Source organism: Sarcophilus harrisii, chromosome 1, assembly GCF_902635505.1.
Source record: "Sarcophilus harrisii chromosome 1, mSarHar1.11, whole genome shotgun sequence".
NCBI classification, from domain to species: domain Eukaryota; kingdom Metazoa; phylum Chordata; class Mammalia; order Dasyuromorphia; family Dasyuridae; genus Sarcophilus; species Sarcophilus harrisii.
Window position 1 is genome coordinate 447916953 of NC_045426.1, and position 21561 is coordinate 447938513.

At 33.4% G+C, this 21561-nt stretch overlaps 1 protein-coding gene across 3 annotated transcripts in view; it reads right to left on the bottom strand.

Moving 5' to 3' along the window:
- The window catches only part of KCNB2 (potassium voltage-gated channel subfamily B member 2), a 455357-nt gene extending 445446 nt beyond the window's left edge, over window positions 1-9911 (bottom strand). Inside the window, exons 1-2 of one of the 3 annotated variants that reach the window (XM_003759705.3) lie at window positions 9600-9911; window positions 8789-9066 (exon numbers count right to left, since the gene is read on the bottom strand). The gene's annotated coding sequence lies outside the window, so the exon portion shown is untranslated. The other 2 variants (XM_031946266.1, XM_031946267.1) reach the window with 2 other exon arrangements.
- Window positions 9912-21561: the final 11650 nt, after the last annotated feature.

The following is a 21561-nucleotide window of genomic DNA, read 5'->3' on the forward strand; positions in this document are numbered from 1 at the left end:
AGAAAGAATGAAGCAAACAAGCAAGCATTTATTAAATGCCTACTCTTTGTTACAAATATTATCTTACTTGATCCTTATGATAACTTTGGGTAATAGGTGCTATTATTACTCACAATGTATAGTTGAGGAAACTTGAGACAAATAACTTAAGTGACTTCCCCAGGGTTATATAATTACTAAGTGTCTGACACCAAATTTGACTGCGGTTTTTCTGATTCCAGGCCCTAGCTACTGCATAGTCTACTTGCCCCTAAATTGCACAATTGCCTCTATTGAAAAATACAATTGTGATCTCATTTGTACCATTTTCACAAAACAGTCATATTTCTATACTGAAATTCAGAATTTCTGAGTACTTAGAAAGATACAGTAAATAGAAAGATTGGACAATTTTAAGGGAAACTTGAGAGAAAAAACTCATCCCTGTGCTATACTGACGGGGAATTTATCTTTACAGTTCTGAAACTTTCCTTATTCAAGGTATATACCATCTCTCTAGTTTATTCTTCTTTTGGATGAAAGAGAAAAAAACTGATCACTTTTTATGTAGTATTAAAACTGTTAAATTATAAACAAATTTAGGTCTTTGCCCTCTACATGAATGCTTTTAAGTACAAGTGGCTTAAAATTTAAGAGTCAAACCCAACATAGGAAAGAAAAAATATAACCAAAATATATGATTATGACAGATGTATATGTATGTACTAATAAGAAATCCCTGTAGTACATACAAAGATACGTAAGACACATTACCTATACTCCAGTTTTCAGTAATCTAAGAGAAGCACACTCACAGTGTTAAGACAGAATATGAGAAGTGTCATAAAGAACATGCAAAATAAGGCTCTTGGAATTCAGAGTAGGAAAAGAGCAAATCCACTTTAAGAGATTAGGAAAAAAATGTCCTGGAGGAAGAGACATTTAATCTGGGCCTTGAAGATTTGGTGTGATTTCAGTAAGTGAACACTATAGAGTACATTATTTCTTTCATTAGATCATTATATAAATATAAATAAAAATAAAAATAGAATTTGAGGAAGCAAGAGATAAAAATAAGATATAGTCCTTGGCCTGAAGGATTTTATAATTCAGTGGAGCATGTGAAACACATATACAATTAATACAAATAGAATAGCTGAAGCATGAGCAAGGATTGATGAATCAGTAAATCATACTAGAAAAGTCCTTAGAGATGAAAAAAAGCTAACCTTCTCATTCTGTAGGTGAGGAAACTAAGACTCATAGAAAACTAGACTTAGTCAAGGCAAACTGTCAAGACAGTGCTTTTTCCACTATATTACAACTTCCATCAACTATGATTAAGATTCACAGAGAGGAGCTCAGGACTGAAAAAATACATGAATGCAAATATGCAGGAGGAGAGAGAGGGAATATGCATGGAAAACAAATAATAGCAATGATAAGAATTGGAAAAAAAAAAAAAACTGTGCATGGCAATGGAAATTGACCAAAATTCCATGTTTGATTCACTTTTCTCTGGCATTAGAGTTACAAATGATTTTCATTTTATGATTTTCAAACTAGTTATAGAAAATTCTAAATTTAAGTAAGGAATCAGGTTTTAAATTTGATTATTTGATGTGTATTCTGAGATACTGTCATGAGTCTACTTGTGGTTACCTATGGCTATGACAGTTTTGCTCCAAACTCATCCCCCAAATATTGTTTTAATAGAAGAACATCAACCCATCTAGATTTTTAAAAAATCAGAAACTAAATAACTTTTATTAAAATTATTAGCATCTAATTGAGACTTTATTTCTAATGCTTTAAGGTGAATTGTGATAATTTACCTAATAGATTCCTCATCTCTTTAGTAATGTTTAGTAAGTGTTTTAAAAGGTTAGGCTTTGCACAGAAGATGGTACCCCTAATTTTTTATAGTTTTTTGTTTATAGGATTAACTAGCACCTATCCCCCATAAAAGAGGTTACCTATGCCAACAAATGAACTTTTAAAAAATGTTTAGAGTAATCTAGATGATGCAAATGTTTCTAGAACGGCTTCCTTCTAGATTAAAAAATTCTAGTCACAAAGCTTGATTTCCAATTCAGTATAAAATACTCATTCACAAATTTGTTTTTGGGAAAAAACACTGGTTTCAAGAAGAATACACACACACACACACACACACACACACACAGACACACACAAACACACACACACACCCCTATTTCTATTAAGCTTTCTATTTCCACTCTTTCTGTAATGTCTAATGACATTTTTTTCTATTAGGATTTGGAGAAAGACTTCTACTACAATTTTAAAATGAGCCTTATATTATAAGGGAATTAATATTTAATGATGGAATGATTAATAATTGTGATTTTATGAACCAGAGACATTCACTGTGAGAGCTACTAGACACATTTACTTCAAAACAGCCAGACTTGGAAAATAAGAGTAAAATCTGCTAACATTCCATCATTTGTATTTCTTATAGTTACATTTCAGGACTGTGTTTTCCAAGTGTTTCTATCTTACCTTGACATTGTAGAACTGGCAACATTTTTATCTGCTAAGGCACCAAAACAAAGACTCCAAGGGATATGCATATGAGAATATTTAAAAGATCTTTTTAAAAAGGTACATTTGCTATAAGAGGCTAGAGAGAACAACACAAATATAAACCTTCCATACCCATGTTTCCCAATGTAAATCAGTCTTAATTTTGATATTTCTATGTAGCTATTAAATTGGCAGAATGGGAACTGCTGTTATTTGCAGAATATTTTAATCTTGTTTGTATGTTGTCTCCCTCATCAAAATCTAAGCTTCTTAAGGGCAGAAGCCTTATTTTTGTGTTTCCTTTTAACTTTTGTCATTTAGCACAGTGACTCACACATATTAAGTAGTTAAGAACAATTTGTTGACTGATTGCTAAGACTTTTCAAGTTTTTATATTGATCTAAACTAAGGTAGCAGAGAGCAACAAAAGAGATCAAAATTATGTATGTCTTTTGTGTGCATATGTATGTTAAAGTAATGTTATAAACTATTTTTGTCATTTTGCAATTTTTAAACAAATTTCATGTTAAATTTGTGAAATAAAACAAGCATTCCCATAGTATGATATAATAATGCTTTCTGTTGAAATTATAATTGACATGTTACAATCATATCTGATACATATTATTTGAAGGATAAATGAAATGAAAATTCAATAATGAGGATTTGTCCAAATGATCTGGTTGCTTGTAATCACTCAGAAAATATCAGACTAAATTTCTGATTTTTTTAATCCATATATTAAACATTAAGTAAAAAAAAGATTATAAATTTTCAGGAGAAACATTATCTAAAGGATGGTATGTGTTTTTCTTCATTAAAAACAAAACAAAACTAATGCATTTATTTTGAGGGTTTTTTGTTTTTGTTTTAACTCATCCTTTTGGGAATAATTTCCATTTCACTGCAGAGCAGTGATATGGTTAGAACTGTGGTTTCACTAGTATAGGGAACTAAAAGAGGTGAAAAAAACTGACTCTATCCATGCAAATCAGCACCTGTAACTTAGTAGTCTTAGAAATTTGCTTAAAACACTCAGACAAATCACTTGCTCAGTGTCATACAGTTTTATAAATCAGATGTGGGATATGAACCTAAGTTTTCTTGGCTTTAAGGGCAGCTACTACAGCTACTACTCTCTACTACCACACTGTTAAATCCAAGCTATATTTCATTTGGAGAAGTCTTTTTATCTCTGGGCTTAATAAAATTATTTTTGTGACTTTAGTAATGCTGTTAAAACATGAATATCACAATGTTAGAAATGTAAATTATACTAAGATATTAATATTTATCATATTCAGAAGAATTCTCAAACTAAAAACATTAAATATAAATCTATGATACTGTAGCAGAAACATTAACCTTTATGAAGTCTATCTTGCTCTATATATTACAGCTTTTGTAGTGTGAGGAATTTCTTATGTTTTAGCAATCTTATAGTTATTCTTTAGCCTCAAACAACCTTCCATTCCCAAGTTACATTTCAAGTGATTGTTTCTTTTTGTTTAAAATTTCCCTATTACTTGGCTTCTTTTCAAACACTATCCCTTAGCAAACTTTAAGTCACTAATCATAAATGTTAGCTGTTGTTTTTGTGGTTGTTATTACTTTCCATAGTAAGTCCTGATAATGACCAACATCTAACAATAAGTTCAAAACTAGTAGATTTGGCCTCTATTTATAATTCTGTTCCTAAACAAATAGTTTGATTATTTTAAACTGATGGCAAATGTCTTCATCATGGCTTGTTCTATGTAGACACAGAAGAGAACATATTTTTCAGTAAAGTACTTGGCATTCTCAAATGACATCAGAAACTCATACTTATATTTTCACACACACACACACACACACACATATATATATATATACATATATACACATATGTATATAAAACAAATGTAACTTGAGAAATGAAACAAGCATTTCCATAACAGTAGAATAGGAAAAAAATGATTGAACATAAAACTACAAATCTATTATTATTATTTACTATTCATCTTTGATAGAAATAACATTAATGGAGAGGCATTACTGCCTGCTTTGCTACCACATGCTAAAGACCACGAAACCTTTCCATTTGACTTACAGCAAAATCCTCTTATTAGAATGCAAGCTTTTTGATAGTAAAAATGGTCTTACTCCTCTATTTATATCTCTAGCATTTAACAGACTGTTTCCCAGATAGTACATGCTTAAAAAAATGCTTTACTCCTTCATTCACTAGAACAGTGTTGAGTCTGGCAAAGGGCTGGTCATCATGTATTATCTGGTTTTCTCAATACAATACATATGGTAGCTAAAGTTGGACACTCTTCTCTTTTAGACAACTATAGAGCCTAAATGATAGAAATAAAATGGAGTATTCTTTTCCCAGATTCTGGAAACTCATAAGATAACAAATTTAAGAACAAGAACATAGACTGAAGGTCATCTATCCTATATCCTTCATTTGACAATTGAAGAAATCAAAATTCAGAAAGGGTAAGAGGCCCATGGTGAAATAGACAATGAATGGCAGAGCAAGGATTTGAACTCAGTATTCTGATTTTATACCTAGATGGACAGCATTAAGTTGTAATGAATCCAGAGCTTCCTTTAAGAATGACTTGAATTTGAAATTCTCTTATGTACATTTCTGCATACCAAAGAATACCTGATTTTATATTATACCTTAAATGATTCACTAGTATTATTTTTTTTAGATTTTTTGGATTATATATTCTGTAATGCTAGAAACTATCTTGTATTTCTTTTGTGGCCATCAGTCTAATATTGTGCTGCATTTATACATTTATGATTGACACTAAGATAATATGATAGATATTAAAGAAGAGTAAAATAAACAAATAAATGAAATCAATCAAGTGAATATAGAGTTGTTCAACAAACACAAAGGAATATTGCTTTTAAATCCATTCATTAACAAATCAGGGCTTATAAAAGATTATTATGCCATAAACTCCATATGGGGAAAAAACGCTATTTTATCTAGATTTGTATCTCACTTATTAAATGTATGCGTGTTTTGGTTTTTTTTTTGGGGGGGGGGTTAACAAACTTCTGTGAATTGGAGTCAATTCTATATACTCATCCCTATTTTTAACAAATCAATGTTTGTACATAGAAGTGTATATAAAACAAGAATAAAGGATTTAGCTGAATATTACTTAAATGACGGGAGAAAGAAATGGGTGTAAAGATAAACATGGGTTAAGAACTTAGGAGCATCATATATCATTTAAGCTAAAATACTAGGTTGATTTACACTTAAAATTCTAGATACTTTCTGCTTTAGGAATGGGTGTAATGAGATCTTGTCCAAAACTCAGCTTGCCTTTTACTTTTATGTAGCACATATAACATCCATGTTGGTTTCATCTTTTTCTTTAAAACTTATGAAAATGACAAAAAGCTCTATAATTTTGTGGAAAAGTTCATTTAAGCAGCATTCTAAATCTCACAGTCCATCACATGTCCAAAGAAAATGGATTTTTTAAATAAAAGAAAAAATATTTTCATTAAAATATATAAAGACATTTAAAAACTTTATACTAAGACAGCCATAACTTGAAGGATGTTCTCCAGGATTTGATCTCTAAGCAGTAATAATATAGTGTAGAAGAGTAAAATGTATCCCAAAGGGGATTATATATTCCTACATTTCCCACTGATATTTTCTAAGAGTTTGTCACTAAATTGTACTCCTCTAAACATAAATTCAGCAAAGTGAAACAATTCTGGTCCTTCTAGAACACCATTTCAAAAAAGTCAAGCAAAAACTTCATAAAATATATGCTTAAAATACTTACTGAGTAAAGAGAAGCCACATGCTGGGGCATGTTAATATTCATGAAATCAATCTGGATGATATGGTCAGATAAAAATGGGTGCTAGACCTATGGCAGAACTAGCATCCATTTCTGCCATTTTTCTAGCTATCTCATTTCTTTCTATTACACTACAAATTAGGTGGGAAATGTAGATGTTTATAACACACCCAGGAAAATTCCCTAGAGTGTATATGAAAAGTAGGCATAAAATAATAATTTCTTATAATTATGTTATTTTTGTAGGTATGTCTGAACACTTGGAAAGTGAGGAAGATGGTGGTATTGAGGCTAACAAAGTGAGAATGGGAATAGCAACAAACCCATGAATAGATTGGTGTGCGTGTTTGAAAAAGATACAGAAAGGACAAGACCAGGGTAAAGGAAGAAAGATGCCAAGTCCAAAATCTCAAGATAGAAATTGCAAATTCCCTCCCTATCCCTTTGTGGTATAGAGTGCCAAAGAGAGGTTTAAAAGAAGAGGAAAAGGAAGCAGAAGGCAAAAAAAGAACTACTGATTCCCTTCTTGTTTTTTATCTAAAAGTAAGAGCAAATGCTCTTGAAAGTAAAGGAAGAAAAGTATATTATACATTGTGATCATTATGAATATTCAGCATATTACTAGAGAAGTCACTGGATGAGAGTATTCTGTTTAATTTTTTGGAGATACATTAACCCTTTTAAATCTACAATATATTTTTAGATGATTATCATTTATTTATTGCATACTAATAGTCTGAGAAAATGAATACAGCTACAATAAATTGGTAGTTAATACTAGACTTTTTGAAAGTACATTAACTCTTTCAAGTTAGTGAGCTCTTTTTACTTTATAAGAAGAGTATACTTATTTAATGTAAGCAAAGAGAAAGTTTTTTGAGAAAGTTAATGTATCTAAGTGAGCAGTACACTCATGGCTTATGTAACACAAATGATAGAATCATTCAGTAGCACGCCTAGAAATAAACACATACACATATGCCATAGGAGATAATGCTTAGTTAAAATACCATTTTAAAACTTGGTTAACTTGAAAATTTAGAGTTCTTAACTTTTTCCCTCATGTAGAAATTTGCTTGAATTGCTAAAAGTAAAGTTTAGAAAACTTTACGTTAATATATATCTATATCATTTATAATATATATATATATATATATATACATACATATATATATATATATATATACATACACACACACACACACACACACACACACACAGAGGACAAAGCTTTGAGAATAGAAAGATTTTCCCAATTTTCCCCAGGTTATTTTTCTGTTTTAAAAATCTCAGTTAATTATTCTGCATTGTAGAATAATACTGGCTCAAATCTTTCTTTGAGATTCTTCTAAGATTTAATATCTTGACTAATCTTCAATTGCTACAATATCTGCTTCAACCAATAATGCTAAATCTTACAAACAATTATCCAGGGTGCCTATTTTACATATTAAATAGTTATTTACATTTTAAATGGCTTATTAACAAAATATCAACTAGACAAGAAAGTAAAATATGATTAAAATATCAGCATTACATAACTTGGATGAAATCAGAGCCTCAGAACTGAACTCAAAATACATTTGTGTATGATTAATTTTATTAGTGTAAATACATGGATACACAAATGCATTTTATATCAATAACAGTACCATTATTATTTATAAATTTTTATGTATGTAACTTCAATCTGCTTATATGTGTACACAAGTATATTTTTGTTGCTTATAGTGTGTACACATTACTTTTTTAAAGAAAGAAAATATTTGATAGTAATACTACTCTGGAAAAGATCTTAGAGCATTACAAACAAATGATTAAGTCAAATGGGAGATACCTTTTAGTATCATTCATGGAAACTGTTTCCCCACTTCCTCTAAATAGAGTGTGTTGGAAATATCTATGAAGCATTTTCCTTTGAGAAGCATCGCACACTCAGAAACCATGCTAAAAACCTGGAACCCCAACAACCCCGGTTAGCTTGGAAGAAATCAAATGTATTGCCAACGTATCCTGAAGACTGTTAAATACATCAATCATGTGGCATTCCTTAAATCCTGTCCCAGCAGGAGAGAGGGAAAGACAGGGAGAGAGAGAGACAGAAATAGAGAAAAAAGATAGACATTTAAGAACAAACCTACCTAACTCCTTAAGAGCAAATAGCCAGAAAAAAACATTACCCACCCCTTCTCAAAAGGGCTCTTCCAGAAGCGTTTAGGTGGCTTATATTCGTTGGTGCCTCCTTCTATGGAATGAAAGCTCCATACATTTATATCATGCCTTAAGTCAGCTTTGTGTGTAAGTCCATTCGGCGCCATATGGCAGTTTCCACCCCCTTTCGCAACTCAAGTCAGGCTAGCCTGATGCGATGATTCATTTGGAAAGGAAGACCCTCATAGGGGAGCAGAAATGCCCCAGCCACTTACCTTGCTCAAACAGACCACGTTCGGCAGTCAGCACTGGCTTGTGCACCACAAAGGGCTGTGGGATTCCCCCCTCTCTCAGGGGGCTGCTCACTCTGCGATTCCCTTCACCAATGATGTGTCGCTGGAAATCCCCCTCCCCTCCAAGGAGAGGAGGGTCCTCCTAGCTGGATGGAGCTCGTGTTGTTTTTTGCTCTCTACATCTCTGACTCTGGTTCATCTTCTCTTGTAGGAAGGCTCAATGGAGAGGCGGCAGGGGGAGGCAGGAGGAGGAAGACATCCTTAAAAAGAACAATAATCTTCATCTCTCCCTTCATCTAGTGTCCGCACTCCCTACTGTCCCCCCACCCCCCTCAGCCTCCCAGAAAAGAAAGAAGACAAATTAAATAAAAACATATCAGCGCCGTTGCTTGGCTAGGATCGCCTTGCAGAAGGAGGGAAAGCGGAGGCACAGCCAACCCTTGCTGTTAAATCTCCCTTTGGCTGGCTGCATGTGACAAGGCGGCGGCGGCGGAGGCTGTTGCTGCTGCAGCTGGTGGGGGTGGTTAGTTGGTGGCTGTTGGGGTGTGTGCGTGTGTATGTATGTGTGTGTGTATGTGTGTGTGTGTGTGTGTGTGTTGAGGTTCGGGATGGATCCAAAAGCAGCTGTAGGAGAGAAAGGGAGAGCTTGGAAAGCAGCGGGCTCCAGTCACAGACACTGGCTAGCACGCGCACACACAGTCGCACAAACACACACACACATACACATACACACACGGACCCACAAAGCCTCCCTTCCCCTTGATTCTTCCTCCCTCCGCCCCTCCCCGCATACATAGGGGTTCGAGCGGCCACAAGCGGCTGCTGCCACTGCCACCTTCGCCTTCTGTTCCTCCTAATTTTCAGCTCTTAATATGGGTGATTGTAGACTAAGGTGGGGTGGGGTCGGGGCTGCGAAGCTAAGAGGATTGAGTGCTACCAAGGACAGCAACAGATCCGGCTCTCGCCCCACTAGCTAGAGAGCGAGCGCCCCCGAGGAGGAGTCGAGAGCCGGCTCCGAGAGGGCGGGACACCTCCCACACCTAGCTGAGGCTCATCCCTCCCCAGCCTTCCTCTTCACCCCAGGGCTCAGTTTCACACCCACCTGCCCCGCCCTCCCCTTCCTCAGAGGGTCAGGGCAGTGGGAGGAGCCAGGGAGGACCCAGTACTAGCGGAGAAAACGAGCGGGGGACGTCCGCTTTGCGCTCAGCCCCGAGGCGCTCCCCGGAGGCGAAAAGGGATTCCCTCTCTGCTAGCCTGCTGCTGCCGGGCTTTTCCCTACCCCGCCTCGGATAGAGTGGGGAAGCTCACTCTTTGGCTTTGGGAGCTGGAGCAAGGGAGCGGAGGGATGGAACGGGGCCCACAGTGATCATCACCCAGACTTTAGGGCTCTAGGTAGGAAGCCATGGGAGGTTTAAACACAAATAAGGGCTGTCCTCACTGAGAAGGTTAGATGGATATTACCTTAGACCGGTTAGATTCTATCCTATGGGCTGAGATTCTGAACACCTGAGCGCCCCAAGTCTGGAGGGTAAAACGGATTACAAGCGGCCAGCCTTAACTCTTAGCTTGGGTGGAGCTATTCCTTTCAAATGGGTTTTTTTTCTTTGAGCTTTCATTGTCTTGTTTTGAGGATATTATTAGCTTCCGGAAGAGTACTCAGAAGTTCTTTACAGTGACTGCCCCAACACTTACCTTGCTAAAGGCTGTAGAGTGGTTGTGGTGTGAGAGACAGTAGCTGATAAATTTATTTATGTTAAAACATAAGTAATGTACTCCTATAGGTCCTTGGCTCAATTTACTACGCATATGATAATAATAAAGGAAACTCACTTTTCTAGCTTTAAATTAGGTTTATAAAGTTCTTTTCTCCTAACTTGCCTTTGGGTGTTATATTTGATTCTGGAAATCTGTTGAGGAGACTTCTGTGACAGTCTTTAATCTAACCCCTGACTGCAGCTCTCTTTTTTTCAAATCCCTAACAAGCTAGTTCCACTCTAAAGAAGACTGTTTATAAGCGAAAGTAGCACCTCCTACTTTTAGGTACCTCAAATTGTTGGGAAGTTTTCCTGCCTCTCAGCAATTTACACTAACTGCTTGGAAAACCAATTCCTCTTCCACAATGTAGGCCTTCAGATATTTGAAGGCAGCTACCATTCTCTACAGATAAAGTAATCTCTATTTTCCATTAGGAACTCAGTTTGGTTTCAATTCCAGTTTTTACCACCAAACTGATTAATTCAGTTTTCCATGCTTACCACCTTTCCCCCACTGATTGGAGGAGTTAAGCCTTCCTTTACAAAGAGTTCAGAACTTTCAAAACTTTGTGGAACTCTCTAACTTCTATCAGTTGCTCTGCCTGGTTTCCCACTCCAGAAAATATCATGCCTCCTGGTGGCGACCCTCTCATTCCCTTTCAGCTTCCTTTTGTGTGTCATAATCCCTCATCAGATTGTAAACTTCTCAAGGGCTTGAATTGTCTTTTTTCTTAATTTTATCCCCAGAACTCAGCAAATACCTGATATGGAGTAGGCACATTTAATAAATATTTGTTAAATTGGAAAAATACTGAAATTAAAATTTATGAAGGAACGAAAGTGAAGTCAGAGTTCTGAAAGTTAAGTGGATCAGACAAATAGGTCTGGGTTAATTGGGGAATTTGAATCACTGAAGGAAAGTTCCAAACTGATTACAGACTCAAATATTTGGGTGATTATACATCCTATTACAAGGATTTTTGAATAAAGCTTATAATAACAGTTAAAATGTCTTTCAGAAAAATGAAATCCCATGAACCAAGATTTCTTTATACCAGATTATACCTGATAAATCCTAATCATGTTATGGAACCTTGAGGAGACTATTATATTTCTCTGTATTCAATTTCTTTATCTTTATGAATGGGCCCCATCACTCATTCTCCAGCATATGTAGGTGAATTACAAAAAATTGAAATAGGATGCTGTGAAAATACAGGATGAGTCAATAATTCCATAAACATTTATTAAATGCCTGTTATATGCTACAGGCAGTGCGCTAAGAGCTGGAGATGCATGAAGAGGAAAAAGACAGTCTCTTCCCTGAAGGAACTCACAATCTAATGGAGAGATAGCAAACCAAAAAATATGTACAAATAAGCTATATGCTGAGTAAATAAGGGGGGGCGGGGGAAGGAAGGCACTAGAATTAAAAAGGGTTGGGAATGGTTTCATGTAGAAAATGAAATTTTATTATAAATTTGAAAAAAGCAGGAATGTTAGTAGAGATAAGGAAGAAATGCATTACAAGCATGAGGGACAGCAGGAGAAAATGAGAGAGAGAGAGAGAGAGAGAGGAGAGAGAGAGAGAGGAGAGAGAGAGATTAAAATTAAATTTTATATTAAATTTTAATATTATTATATAATATAATATTATTATACAATATAATATTAATATTATTGTGTATAAATAATAATATTAGATATTAAAATTAAAATTAAAAAGAGATATTAAATTTTGAAGAGCTTTGACTGCCAAAAGGGATTTTATATTTGATCCTGTGAGGGAGATGCAATAGGGAGCCAATGAAGTTGATTTAGTAACAGGTTGACATGATTAAACCTACAATTTAGGAAAATCACTTTGGCAGCTATCTGAATGGAGGATGGATTGGAATGAGGACTATTAAATTGCCAGTAGACTATTGTAATTGTCCAGGATCAGCATCAGGGTGATGGCAGTATCTGAGAAGAGAAGTGCATATTCAAGAGATGTTATAAAGATGAAATTTTCAAGATTTGGCAACAGATTGGATATAGGGAATGAGAGATGGTAAGGATTCAAGACTGACACACGAGTTTTGAGTTTGAGGAATTTGGAGGATGTTGTTAGCTTTCTATAACAATTAGGAGAAGGAAAGTTTGTAGGGGAAAAGATAAAGATGTATCAAGTTTAAGATGTCTACTGGATGTTCAGTTTGAAATGCATGTGGAGATTTGAGACTAGAGGTCATCAGAGAGGTTGTGACAGGATATGGAGAATTGAGATTCATCACCATAGAGACTAATTTAATCCAATGTTGATGATGAAATCTCCAAGTGAAGGAATACAGAAAAAAGAGAAGAAGAGTATTCAGGACAGAACCTTAAGAGTTACCTGTTATTAGAGGGTATGATCTGGAAAAGAATCTTGCAAAGGAGAAAAGAACCCCTTAGATATGAAAAAGGAGAACTGGGGAAAAGTACAGCATGACATCAGGGGCCCATATATAGAACAACAAAGAACAGAATATCTCTAAGACTGCACAAATGGTATCCCAAGACATTAAAAGAAATTATAGTTATGATCTTTAAATTCCTTTCATCTCTGAGAAATCAGAGAATGCAGATGACTGAAAAAATGCCCAATGTTTCCTTCAAGTTTAAAAATGAGAAAAAAAGAAGAAAAAATAATTTATCAACTAAAGGTGGACCAAAAAAAAGGGACAGCTAGATGGTCCAGGGGATAGAGTACCAGCCCTGAAGTCAGAAGGACTTCAAATTTGCCCTCAGACACTTAACACTTCCTAGCTGTATGACCCTAGGCAAGTCACTTAACCTTAGCAATTGCCTCAGCAATATATAAAGACATCTAAATCCAAGACTCTTCCTTGGCCCTGGCAAAAATTACAAAATAGACTACTAAACACACATTTATGAACATCTAAAAATAGTGATCACTGGCAAGCTTCATAGATTAAGAAAGACTAAGTCATGCTAAACTTACTTTTTTCTATTTTTTTATTCAACTCCTGTTAAACCATATTTCCATTTTTATTAGACTGGAAATTCAAGGAAATATGATAGAATAGGATTCCTAAACTTTATGTAGAAAAGCCCCCTTTTATTAAAAAAAAAAAAGCAACTTGCCTACATATTTAATAAAATAATCTGTACAAATAATTCTTGGCTCATATTTTATTTAAAAAACTAATAATTTATTACACTTGATGGAAAAGATAGGGGAGAACACTTGAATCTTACTTTCAACAGATAATAACATGCATACTCTGCGGGGTATAGAAATGTATCTTACCCCATAGAAAAATAAGGGGAAAAGTGGGACAGAATGAAGAGCAGATTAGGGAAGATGGTGGCCAGAAGCAAAACATTTTTGAGGATAGACAAGATGAAAGGAGAGAGAATAAGATACAGAGGAAAATATGAAGTTAGCAAGCATAAATGAAAAACAATTATAATAAGTTTCTCTGGTAAAAACTTTGTTTTTAAACTATTTGGAGAACTAAGGCAAGTTTATAAGAATATTGGCCATTTCTTAATTGATCAATGTTCAAAAGATATAAGAAAGCAATTTTCAGATGAAGTCGCATAAAAAAAAAACTATTGTCATATTAAAAAAAATTGCTCCAAATCACTATTGATTAGAGAAATCAAATTAAAATAACTTTGAGGTATCACCTCCTTATATATCGTATTGCCAAATGTGACAAAAAAGGAAAATTACAGATGTTGGGGGGGATGTGGGAAAATTGAAATTCTTATGCATTTGTCTATAGATTTGTGAACTGATTCAATTGTTCTGGAAAGCAATTTGAAGCTTTGTCCAAAGGACTTTAAAATTGCATTATCTCTTGACCCAAGAATGCCTCTACTAAATCTGTATCCTGAAGAGATTTAAAAAAAAAGAAAAGATCTTTTTGTACATTTTTTTATTCAGTTTTATTTAATTTATTAAGTTTGTATTCTTTGAGCCCTATTGGGGTTTTCTTGACAAAGTTACTGGAGTGCCTTGTCATTTTCTTCTTCAGCTCATTTTACAGATATGTCTTGTGGTAGCAAATGTTTTTAATGGAATAGTTTTGTGCTAAAAAAATGATGAGGAGGTTGGCTTCAGGAAAACTTGGGATGCTTACTTGAACTGATACATAGTAAAGAGAGCAGAACCAAGAAAACATTGTACACTGTAACAGCAATATCATACAATAATCAACTATGAATGAGTTAGTTATATTTAGCAATATGATGATTTTAGACAATTCTGAAGGATGTATGATGAAAAATGCTATCTACCTCCAGAGAAAGAATGCATAGAGCCTGAATGCAGATAGAAAAATACTTTTAAAAAAAGCTTAATTTTCCTTTTTTTATTTGTTTTTTGGTTTGTGTTGTCTTTCAGAACATGACTAATATGGAAATATGTTTTGCATGACTACACATGTATAACCTGTATTAAATTGCTTGCTTTCACAATGAGGAGGAATTGTAGGGAGAATAGAAAAGAATTTAAAATTTAACATTTTAAAAAAATTAATTGTTTTTATATGTAATTGGGAAAAATAAAATATTAAACAATCAATAAATAGATGTCAACATAGGTAAAGGAATTTGTTTCATTTTATAATAAAACAAATTATAAATATACAACAAAATAAATATAAAATTGAGATAAGTTTTGTTGATAGAATAATTTGCAATTTTAATATTTATAACTTCAACAAAAATAACCATAATGTTTTTACTAAAATAATGGGTATGATTATTTTTTGGTAGAGTTTCTCAAAACCTGTTGTTACTGGTAATGAAGTTCCTTATAATTTTTTTCAATCACTAATCTGAATGAATATTTTGTATTAATAACAACTCAAAGAGAAAGTTCTATTTCATACAAAGAAGATATGAATAATACCAAAATTTGTATCACCTGGTTTGACAAACAAGAGGATTCTTTATTTATGCACAGCAAAAAACAAAAACAAAAACAGATTTTTATACTAAAATGATTTTTTCTCTATATCCATTGATTATACTTATAATAATCTCCAAAAAAAACCCTATTTATACTCATGTTTCTCAGTACAAATGATTGTTGTGAGAAATGCTTAAAAGTTGGATTTCCACAGTATTGCAAGCTTTGAGGTAGCGTGGCATTGGGATAGTGGATACCACTGACCAAGAGGTTTGCAGAATGTGAGAGGTTAAGGAAGATTAGGAATCACAGAAAATTAAGTGATCAATAGAAGCAAACAAGAAATTGGAGAGCTTGGAAGGCACAGGTAGGTTCAACCAATCAGAGAGGCTCCTTGGTGATTAAAAAAAAAACACAAACTTAAGATAATATCTATCCAACCCATAGTAGTTGGAGTCAATGACCTGACTTGATCAAGTCCTGCTTAATAGGCTAATTGAATATTAAACAATATTAAATAACACACCCCAGAAGAGGAGTTTTCCGCCATTTTTGAATATGGGATGTATGATGGGGGGCACATGTTTTATACATATTAGGGAAAACATGTAGTGGACATATCAGAAAGACTATAACCCAGATAAAATGAACCAATCCTTACTCTGAAGGGAAGAGCTGCATCACATGAGCAAATATAAAGTTTCCCCCATTTCTGTACTCAGCGCTCACTCTTCCCTAAGAGGAGGCTGGCCAGAAACATTAAAACAATTCCTTAAGATTCTTCTTTAATAAATTTTCCTTTATATTTGATTTTCAGTGTCAAGAATGTTATTTTTAACAATTGTGATGTGGAGAGGCCTCTTTTTCATTTGGAGTTTATGGACCTGAATTTCATTGTAACAACAATTGAGCTGAAGATTTCAATAGAATTTCCCATATAATTTCATTATCATTTTTCATTTTAAAAAATTGATCAATATGCTACCAATATATTTGTAAGATAATAATGATACAATTTTCAACATCATATCATACTTCTGTGTATATTCATGTGTATATATGTACATACATACATATATACATATATATAAAAATATATATAAATCAAATGAGCATCTTTAGAGTCCCTACTTTCTTTCTTTATTTTTTTTTTTTTAGTGTCTTAAACTTTTTTTTATTATAGCTTTTTTATTTACAAGATATATGCATAGGTAATTTTTCAGCATTGACAATTGTAAAACCTTTTGTTCCAACTTTTCCCCTCTTTCCCCCAACCCCTTCCCCCAAATGGCAGGTTGACCAATACATGTTAAATATGGTAAAGTATAAATTAAATACGATATATGTATACATGTCCAAACAGTTATTTTGCTATGCAAAAAGAATCGGACTTTAAAATAGTGTACAATTAGCCTATGAAGGAAATCAAAAATACAGGCAGAAAAAAATAGAGGGATTGGGAATTCCATGAGTGATTCATAGTCATCTCCCAGAGTTCTTTCGCTGGGTGTAGTTGGTTCAATTCATTATTGTATAGCCCCTACTTTCAATACAAATCAGGAAGATTTTGGTTTTTCAGTTAATTGACTGCAAAGATGTGAAACTGATGAATAATTCTCACCATGTAATCTGTAAGTATAACCATGAATGTTGTTACTTATATGATTTACTATGCATTATTTTGACCATATTATTATTTGTCAGTAGTATCAAGGTGGCTTTTATCAAATAAGACTTGCTTACTTAGCAATTCTGTAAGCAACTTCATATAATTCAAGGAGTCCATTTAATGAAAAAAAAATTTTAACTTTTGAAAAGTATCTCATTTCTCTGGAAAATTTCACTTTTGAAGTTTTACATTAACTTCAAAACTATTCATGTGAAACAAATATGACAGTCTTTACATAATTATCAGTATTTGTCAATTCCAATGATAAATAAAGTACCACTTTTTCTAGATTTGGACTTTTTGCTTTGTTTTTCTGTATTCCTGATAGTAGTGAAATTTATAATATAACTATTTTCTTTATAGTAGTTTCAATTTATGTCAATGTATTTTCTCTTTAAATTGTTTATGTATTCATAAATCAATTTTTTTCAGTTTAAAAAAACTAAGAGTATAGAATTTAAGACATTTGAATTTATTTGCTGAACATTCCAATAAATTGTTTACTAACTTTCTAGTTATTTCTAATTTTTAGAAATTGCAGATTTTTCATATCAGGTTATTAAGTTGTAGTTGTCACAATAAGTAATACTGAGAAACATAACAGCTACTATAGTACTTTTAATATATATGCAAAGATTAACTTAAAAATTATTTTCTTAATAATCAAATGCAGCAACAAAGATGATGACATTTCTGTGTCATGGATTTGTGCTGACTGATGTCAGAGTCGTATGTGATATTGAGGTCAAGATTTGACACAAATGCACAAACATATATTTGACTGCTCATATCATACTTGATTATCTTTATCTGATATTTGTTCACTGTTAAACTTAATTTGACATGTGGGCATCAATTTAAACTTTTTTTCATTAAAATGGGTATTTTAATTTAGAAGTTGTATTAAAAAAAAACAAACAAACAAACATTATTTTGTCCTAATTTATGTCACTCCCCAGAGAATTTCATTCTATTGTCCATTCCTCAGGAGTGAGGATATTTCATAATACAGAATACTGTGGTAACCTTTTGCATCTCATTTTTCAGAAGACATTTGCAAAAGTATGTTGGAATGTCATTGTGGACCAAAAGTAGAAAAATCAGCTAAAGAATAGTTGGATTTGTAACTGTACAAAATATGTAAAGAATAATGATTAAGGGCTTATTATCCCCCTGGTGTGAAATATCTGGTATCATACTAGAGGAATCTGTCTTTGAACCTTTTTTTTTTTTTATTTTTAAAGATATCACATAGAGACAGAAAGGAAGTCTATTCATTTTATGGATGATACAAAAATGATTAATTTTATTACAACCTCAGCTTTTTTATGATCTGTGTTAAGGATAGAGACTGATAAAGACTAGTTTTATTGTTAAATAAGGAAACTCCCTCTACTAATCAAAGTTGGCACCTTCTTTGTAACTTATAGTCTTAAAAAGTTGCCTAGAATACAGAGGTAAAATGACTTTCTCAGGGTCATGCAACCAATATGTGTCAAAGGCAAGGCTTGAACCCAGGTATTCTATCTATCTGCTATCTGCTAAGCCCTGTTACCTCTCCAAAACCCATGTTACCTTTAACAAAGGTAAAATTCTGTGATATCATGATTCTCAGCAAAATGGTCTTTGAAAATCCTTCCAGTTTTAGTCCTTTTAGTCCTAGATTAGATGACAGGATGAGCATAAAAAAACATTGGCACATTAGGACAGTGAACATATAAATTATTATCAATATATGGTTCTGTGACTACATTGGTGTAAATATTTATTTCATTGGCAAACATTGCAAACTCTGATTTGCATTTCTCTGAACTTTTCTGGTCATACATTTTTATGATTTAATTTTGATGATGATTATAAATGTCCTGCTGACTACTGATAAAGTCCAAATTCACCAATACTAAATTTGGTAAGGTAAGTAGAATGCTGGAGATAATAGTTTACCCAGATTTTAGCATAAAATATCTTACATTGTTCTTGTGGAGAAGATAAAGAGCTAGATAATTACATGATTATAGATATATTTAGAACTAGTGTAATGGCTGGATTCAAAGTATAGTTACTAATGGTCCAATGTCACCATATCAGTCTAGGGATACTTGGCTCTTTGTTCTCAGTCTACTTTGCCTTTATCCATGTCATATCCTCTAACTGTGGATTTTCCCCCATGCTCTAACCTGAACTCCTTTCTATTTTTGCTTTGTATCACTTCACTTGTTGATCTCTTTGGCTTCCATGGAATAAATGGTATCTATGTAAATGACTCCCAGATCCAGTCCTAATAATTTTGTTGTTATTATCACAATCTTTTACTGCTTCTTAGACATATTGAATTTGATATCCTATGGGATTGTCAAAAATCAAAGTGTCCAAAACAGAACTCATTAACTTTTCCCCAAAACCATCCTGCTACCTTTCTAAATATCCATATTACTCTCCAGATTACCACCAATTTACCAGTCACTTAGCTCCACAAATGTCATCTTTCATTTCTTACTTTCACTCATCAACAATAAGTCCGTTGTGAAATTTTTTTTCTTTCTACCTTTCTACTTCTCATATACATCATTTTCTTTCTAATCATATAATCTTTATTTCCTATTCATATAAATTAACTCAAGGTCAGTCTTTATTATCTCATGCCTAAATTATGGAGATACCCTTTTGACTGGTCTCCCTACTGCAAGTCTCTTCTACCTTTATTTGCTACTCAATTGCTAAGATGATTTTTCTAAAGAATTGATTTGACCATATCATTGCCTTGCTCAGTGAATGCCAGGAGTTCCCTTTCACTTCCAATATGGATTGTTAAATTCCCTATCTGGCATTTTAAAATTCTTTACAATCAGCTCTATTCCTACCTTTTCATCATTTTTACATCTTTCTCCTTTTCATTCATTTTATTATTGAGCTTCATTGGCTTCTTTGCTATTCCTTTCACAACTCCATCTTCAAACTCCAGATTTTTGGATTGGCTGTTCTCCATGTCTGGGATGCTGTGCCTCTCCCCTATGGCTCTGACCTCGTTCAAGTTTTAGTTCAAATCTTTCTTTCTGCCAGAAACCTACCACTCCTCCCAGCTGCTATTGCCTCCAGCTACTCTCTATATATTTTCTACTTCCTTACTTATTTAAATATTTTAATCTCTATTGACAAGTCTGCTCTTTGAGGACAGGGACTCTTCTTGGTTTTTATTACCCCAAAACTTAGCATTGTGACTTGTACATAATAAGTGCTTAATAAATGATTGTTTTCTGAATGAATGATCCAGTGACTTGGATAAAGGCATATGTGGCATGCTCTTTAAATTTTCAGATGATGGTAAGATAAGATAATAGCTAATATAATGGGTGACAGGATCCAAAAACATCTTGGCAGGCTAAAGTATCAGACTGAATGTAATAAGATGAAATGCAATAGGGATAAATGTTAAATCTAAAAGAACTTGAATTCACAAATAAAATTTCACATATACAGGATAAAAAATCCTGGTACTACAGCCACTTATCTGAAAAAAGGTGAGTTGACAACAAACTCAATGAATTAGCAGTGTGATATAGCAGTCAGAAAAGCTAATGTAATCTTTGCCTAGTGTAAGAGGGTGCATAACTTTTAAGAGTAAGGAAGTCAGAGTCTTCTTGATTTACTTTAGTGATACCACATCTGAAATGTTCCATTCCAAAATTAAAATTGAAAGATGAAGGGACAGAGCATTTTAGATGCCACCATTTCAGGATGTTAATAAGCTGGATAGCTTACAAAAGGGAGCAATCATGATTTTGAAGTGCCTCAAGTCTATGATATATGAAAAACAATCAAATGAAATAAGCATATTTGACTTAAAAAGAGAAGATTTTTGAGGAATAGCTTGTTCAAGAATTTGAAGAACTATCATGTGGAAAAAGAATTTATTATAGTCTGGCCTCAGAAGAAAGAACCAGGGACAATAGCTGCAAGTGTCAAAGATACAATTAGGCTCAATTTCAAGAAAAAAAAATTTTCCTAGAAATTAAAGCTGTCCAAAATTGGAATAGCTTGCTTTAAGAAGTGATGAATTCTCCATTTCAAAGGTCTTTAGGCAGTAAATGAATAGTTATTTTTTAACTCTGTTATAGTTTGGATTTATTGTATGTGTATGTGGATTGATCATTTAGTGACTGAAGGCCCTTTCAACTCTCAAATATGTGATTCTACAAACTGTTCTACCTCCACTAGTCATCACTGATGAGAATAGATCATTATGGAAACACCCACAGATCAGTTTTATTTCATGTCTATTTTTATTTTCTTTCTTATTTATTCTAAAAATGGTCTCGAGGTTATTTGACTTACTTAAGTATAAAGATTTCTATAGGCTTTTTTTTTCCTTCAGCTTCACTGTTTTGTGAAGGAATACTTCTAATAATATTCTGTTAGGTTCCCTTGG